Source organism: Lycorma delicatula, chromosome 7 (genome assembly GCF_047948215.1).
Source record: "Lycorma delicatula isolate Av1 chromosome 7, ASM4794821v1, whole genome shotgun sequence".
NCBI lineage: Eukaryota > Metazoa > Arthropoda > Insecta > Hemiptera > Fulgoridae > Lycorma > Lycorma delicatula.
The window spans coordinates 103787541-103794889 of record NC_134461.1 but is presented as its reverse complement, the minus strand read 5'-3'; positions in this window follow the sequence as shown (position 1 = coordinate 103794889).

Genomic DNA, 7349 nt, shown 5'->3' with positions numbered 1-7349 from the left:
AAATCCAAATTCCTTTCCCAGTTGTATTATCAGTGTTAGATCTAGGCTCTTTTCATGAGGGTGAAGGTCTCAGGCAAATTGAATTAAAATGTATGTCCTGTTATATAAAATAATTTGACGATTTAAAAGAGTGTACTACAAGAAAATTTTGTATAAGAATCAAATAGCATAGTAATTAAAAAATGAAAGCAGGAAATTAGATTATATTTAACTTTAAAGAAGTTTTGAAGAAAGAAAAAAGAAAAAAAATAGTTTTGAAGAAAATTAGAAAACTTATAGATTATACTTTTGTAAAAAGACAGTAAAAAACAAAACTTTCCTTAAAAATATTCTAACTCAGAAATAATTTAAAACTGAAATTAACTTTTTTATATTTTTTGTTTTTATAAATTATGTCTAAAACATCTTTCAGATAGATCATCTAAAAAATTCTACCAATTTTTATAATACAGAAATGAAAAAATAATCGTAAAAGAATTATTTTTACAAGGTTTTGGTTTTGAATAAACCAATATTTTTTTAGATCCATTACCCACTACATTTTAAGATGACATTCTTTCATCATCCAATTCTTAAAAAATAAATAATTCTGAATATGTTTCCAAAAAAAATAAAGTTTGGTGCGAAGGTAGCACCAAGTTGCAAACTGCAGATGTCTCTTCTAGAGAAGAAAAGAGCAGACCTTATGTTACAAGAATAATATTGGGAGAAAAAGGAACTACTAATGACTGAAAAGAAAGATTTGATACCAGCCCAAATATATGTAACTATTCCAAGTAATTGCTAAGTTTTCTAATGAAGAGGCAGAAGAGAATCATGTAAAGGTGGAAAGAAACTCAAAAAGTGAAAAGCATGGGACATTTGTTATTACAGTGATGTAATAGAACATAGTGGTTGATGAGAGAAGAGATGATGTAGAGAAATATGTGGTTCAGGAAAGAGGAATGGATGGAGGAAACAGTCAGCTTTTTTAGAAAGAATAGATTCTTAGTATGTAACACAATAACTGAATGATTCTTCTTCAAAGGGAATTTAAACATTTCTTGAAAAAGATAAAGCCTTTATAGGGGTAAATATCTTACCCCTTTATAGGGGTAAGTGATGCTGGAGAAAGTAATTTTTTTAAAAATGCTTGATTTACAAAAAGAAATGGAGGAAAAATTTATCAATAATTTGGGAGGAAATAATAATGAAAATACAAGCAAGAAATGGTTGAAGATAAGGCAAGGTTTACAAAAAGACATTGAATTATAATAAAAATTTTTATTTTACACATTTCCTTATGTGGAAACTACAGACACTAGGTTCAAAACAGTTTTCTTAATGGTATAACATTCACAAAAAATAAAAATGAGCTTAAACCAAAACTGACTATGTCCCCTCTGGAAATAAAGAATTCTGAAATTATCAAAATCTAAAGTGTGGCATATACCACACTTTATGCGTAGGACCATATTAAATTAAAGTATTTAATAAATAAAAGAAATTTGTCTCCTTTAATAATGAATTTACAATCAAGGAAGCATATTCAAGTTTGCTTTGTATAAAAGCATAATACTGATTCAATGTTTATAAACTTTAGAAGAAACCCAAACATTTACATGGTTTGAGAAATTTTATGTACATATAATCCAAAGTTTAAAAAGTCAAATAAATAAATATCTAGATCTTTTTTGTATTTAATTGGCTCATTAATTAAATAAGAGTTTAATTAGGTTCACGTGTTTTAAATTCAATTGTAAATCTATTTTATAATTGAACTTGAAAAAATTAAATTCAATTTAATCATTAGAATCATTTAAAAATAAAATTGATGCAAAAATTTTGTATCAAAAGTATACAGAAGGACTTTCTTGGTTTGATCTAGCAGATTGTTATTCATTATTATAAAAAATAATAGGCCTAATTTTGAGCCTGTGGAACTTTCTGAACCATTGCTAGACTCTAACGATTCCATGCCATTAATTTCAACATATTGTTATATTCATCAAATAGCTAAAAAATACAGATAATTATTTTTTCAAAAATCCAAATTTAAGCATTCAGTTTAATAATGAATCGTGCATGATTGCTTCTTTATGTAAAACATCAAATTAGTGTAACAGAATGAGAGTGAATACATATTTTGAGAATTTTGTAATTTATTCGTTAAAACACAGATCAAGTAAAAATTTGCTAACAAGTATGTAAAACAAGTAATTTTTTCTTTAATAATGTTAGACCTATTAATATAGATTTAATATAATAAAAGATTAATAATGAATTAACAAGACAATCAGGTGGAATAAGTTAGAAATGTACAATAAAAACCTGAAGTAAAAGGGAACATGTTTTGAAGTTCAAAGTAGCAGTGTTGTTGACTTTAAAAGCAGCATTAAAATAATATGCAAATAGAAAAGAAAATGACACTGTAATTAGAATCTCAAGAGATTCTAGAAGGATGTAGCAGAAAATGTGAATTTAGAAGAGAAGATCCCTTTTTATCAAGGATGAAAAGAAAAGTATATCTTGTCCAACCCAAATTGGCAGATTTGATGAACAGCATAGCTGTATATCTTACTGCCTAATGAGCATGGGTTTATACTACTTGATTAAAAACAGTATGTATACGGTACGATATTTCTTATTCCAATCAATGAACAAATTCACGTCTTGTATTTATTAATTATTTAATTCTGAGTTTATATATTATTAAATTAATAATTTATTTCTTTATTAAATAGTGAAATAGATATGTTATGTAATATTATGCAGACTAATTGGCTATTACTGATTAGTGTTTAGGCCTAAATGTATTTATTTATAGTTTTATAACTGTATAAATACAAGCCAAACATGTACAACAAGACTGATGTCTACTGTTAATGCTACACTTTTTGCCCTTTGTTCTGGGAACAACCGTACTCTAGCCTAGGTTATGAGTCATGTATAATAAAAATTTCTTTAATTCAGGTTTGTGTAAATAATAACCAAACGATGTGTCATTCTAAACATTTAAATTAAACATTAAATCTCTATTTATACAAACCGTTCCCGACTCATTCAGAGACTAACTTGTTTTTGAAAAATGATTCCGTTCTAATTTATACTATATTTGCAGTTAAAATGTGTCCAGTTAATTATGTGTAGGCAAAGAGTAGGTTTTCATCCGATTATAGCGTTCTTTGAGTTTTATCGACTTTTATTCTTATGGTAGTGAATTGATCTTATTATTTTGCATATTATGTCTAATTTACGTGGAAAAGAAAGTTTTAAAATTTTATTTAAACGAGGGTTGCTTGCCTTCTATAAGGAAACTTACCGCAAAACTAAAAAGTGGTGGGGTATTTAATGGGCAAAAGAGTAGCTTAGGGACATTTTTGTTAAGCATAGACTTCAAATGGAAGAGTATCAGAAATCTTATTGAAAAACATGATATTCAGTACAAACTGTTTGTATACTTGAATGTAGTTAAATAAGACGCAGATCGAGTTGAATTATAGACTAATCGTCAACGTCAATGAAACTCATAGTTTTCACTGCCAACAGAAATGTTGGCAACCTTCATCCACTTGAGTGTTTTGCTGAACCAATTTCAAAAAGAGAAAAGAATAATTATCCATGCTGGTAGTGAAATGGGATTCGTTTCCAACTGCTTGACAGTATAGAAAGCCAAATCTTCCGTAGGTGATTTATCATTCTCAGATAAACTAAAACATGTTTTTAAAGTATATAAGAGAAAATTAATGCAACTTGCCAGTAAACGGTGTCATTTTAGATAATGCTTCTTATCACAATGCTGAAGAAATCCGAGCACCGAATTCAGCATTAACCAAACAACCAATGATTGATTGGCTGCAGACTAACAACAGCTTACCATTCCGTGAAAATTTGAAAAAAGTTCAGGTATGAGAAAATGAAAAAAAATAAAAATCATCTGAAAACATATACGAGATATTGGAGAAAGGCGGGTTCCCTATTTTACGTCTACCCCCATATCATGATTTGAATCCCATTGAGATGATCACGGGTGAAAAACCGGATTGCAGCCGAAAATGTACAATTTACAACAGCTGCAACAATGGAGATTTGTCATAAAAAAGTTCGCAGAACTCTCACTGGATAAAATGTTGCGAACAAGTTAAAAAAGCTAAGATGAATATCGCAAGCTGCAAGAACCTCTACAACAACAAATTGAACGTGTCATTTGTGAAGCGGGAGTTCATCGGAATCGTCAAAAGAAGACAAAAACATGCAGAAGGGAGTGAAGTGCTATACATTCAGCCTTCGTAATTTTTTACTTTAGTTTATTTGTATTATGCTATTTTTAGTTACAAAAATTATAACAAAATATATTATAAAAGCAAAGTGTGAAAGTTTTACTGAGAAAAGGATTGCCGAGCAAGTAATAACAATTATAAAAACACAGAAAAACAAGAAATACCTACATCTCAAGGTAATAATTATAATTATTTATTTTTTTACTTTTAATAAGACTAAAAACAATTTAAAAATTTATTCTATGAATTTTTTATTGATTGGAATAAACATTACTATAAAAATACAAAAAAAAATTATACTATAAATTAGTACAAAAAAAATTATTAAGTATATTTAGTACAAAAAAATATATACTGTATATAAACCATAAAATTTATTATATCGTATATACACTGTCTTCCACAAGTAGCATTTTATAGCCCCGTGCTAATTAAGCAACCATTGCCTAGATCAGATCTGTGCCAATTTGGCTTGGACAAGTTATATTAAGTTATATAAAGCTTATCAGGTTATATTAAAGGAGAATTGGTCCACTGATTTATTCTCATGATGATTCCAATCAATGAAAAAATGAACCAAGAAATATAAAGAATTCAGGAAAATTAGTCCAATACCTCATGTTGCTGAAAGTTCTTAAAGTACTTAACTGTAATTACTGTAGTACTTAAGTATTTAACTGTAAATTGTATGAAAAGTTGTACAGTTTATTTGAGAAGGAACAATTTGGATTTAAAAAGTGGTCATGGATTCTTGGGATACCATCAGATTGTTAAGGGTGAAAGGACAAATGTTTATAGAAGAGTAAAGTACTACTAGTATTCATAGATCTTGAATAAGGAATTCAACAGAGTAAAGATAAAAAAATTATGGAGAGCCTCAAATAACTTGTTTGCAGTACATCTTGATATTTATCTTACAAAAATTGTTAGTGAATGTTTGAATGAACTACATCTGATTAGTGAATGACATGATGGTAATATTAAAATAATGAGGAAGCAACTGTAATATGCCAGATAGTTTGGACAGGAATATGTCATGAAAGTACATAAAACTAAAAAAAAGCTCTTATGATTTTTTAGAATATAATACTATGAAAAATAAGACAGAAAGACATTGAATAATTTCAAATATCTAGGAGAGCAAACTAGTGACTTTCATGAATGATTTTTTGATGTAGTCATGAATTTCTTATATTTATGATTAATGTACAACATAAGCTTAAAGCTTATGTGCAGGAATATGGAATGAAATTTTTATAGCATAAAACCAGTAAATTATGGTAAAATTTTGCCAGTAAGCAACTTTCAGAAAGTTTCAGTAATGAATTTCAGGAAATTAAATCATAAGAGAAAAAGTCTTGAATTTTGAATAAATTAGTCTAAAGAATGCAGAGCAAATCCTGTGGACAACTACTACTGGTTCTGAACAAGACTTTAAAATATTCTGATTTGAAATAGTAGCTGTTCATAAAACCCACCAGGTTGGTCTAGTGGTGAATGCGTCTTCCCAAATCAGTTGATTTGGAAGTCGAGAATTCCAGTGTTCAAGTCCTAGTAAAGACAGTTATTTTATACAGATTTGAATACTAGATCGTGGATACCGGTATTGTTTGGTGGTTGGGTTTCAATTATCCACACATGTATGAATGTAAATGAAGTATAGTCTTGTATAGTCTCAGTTCGATCATTCCTGATATGTGTGGATAATTGAAACCCAACCACCAAACAATACCGGTATCCACGATCTAGTATTCAAATCTGTATAAAATAACTGTCTTTACTAGGACTTGAACACTGGAATTCTCGACTTCCAAATCAACTGATTTGGGAAGACGCATTCACCACTAGACCAACCTGGTGGGTTTTATGAACAGCTACTATTTCAAATCAGAATATTTTAAAGGAATGATCGAACTGAGACTATACAAGACTATACTTCATTTACATTCATACATATCATCCTCTGAAGTAATATCTGAACAGTAATTCCCGGAGACTAAACAGGAAAAAGAAAGAACGTAGCTGTTAATAAATGATTGTGTAAAACCCCAAATTAGTACATGAAGCTCTATTGGGTAAAACAGTGCCCTCCCCTTACTTTTGCTAAAATATAAATTTAAATGAGCCTTCATAGTTAAAAAAAAATGTTCTCTTGAAAAATGGGATTTTCTATTTTTATTAGAAATTTTAAACATAGTTGATCTTCATAACTTAAGTTTGTAGATGCTGTTATTTATAATCATTAATAATACATAAAACTAAAAATAATTTCTACATGAAATCATAATTAAAAGTTTTTGTAACAGTAAAGTTATAATTTACAGGTAAATTAATGTAAAAAAAATCAAACTTAAACATGATCTAAGGATTGATGGCCTCTCTTTTATTTACATAGTACTCCATTTAGGGGTTTTTTTTTTATTTATATTAATCAATAAAATATAAATATATTGACTTGCACTGTTATTATTTTTTAAATATATAAAATATTAATATTTACCATGTTGTCATAATTGCAGTTTTCAATCGTGCTTGTGACAAATCTTGCATTACATCAGGTTCTGTTATCTCAAAAGGTTGGGTAAGCTTTTGGATGACTGTTTCCATAAGTTTAATGTGTTTAAAGTCTCCTAAATGATTGTAAATATCGATCATATTTGCAAATGTATCACAAATTAAGCAAAAACGAGGATTTTTTGATTTCAAAACACATAGCACAGCTGCTATTGAGGCTTTTTTTGCACTCTTCCAATCCTTTTCATTCTGATAAAAAATAAGTACATTATTAAACAATACATCAGCAATTTTCACATAAATTAAGGTAAACCATAAAATGCTCATTTGGATTAGCTGCTTACCAACCATCAGAGCAAGTTTTGGTTATCAAAATATCTACTGTCCCTAGCTATTAACAAAAACATACATTAAATCTATCTATGTATAATGGTTCACATGCATAATAATGTAATGTAGAATAGTGATGAACAAAGATGGAGGACAAAGGAATTAACTTCCACTTCAAATTTGAAAAACATTTAAAATTAAAAACACTTTAGAAATATAAAATTATTTCTGAATAGTGAAGTTTAC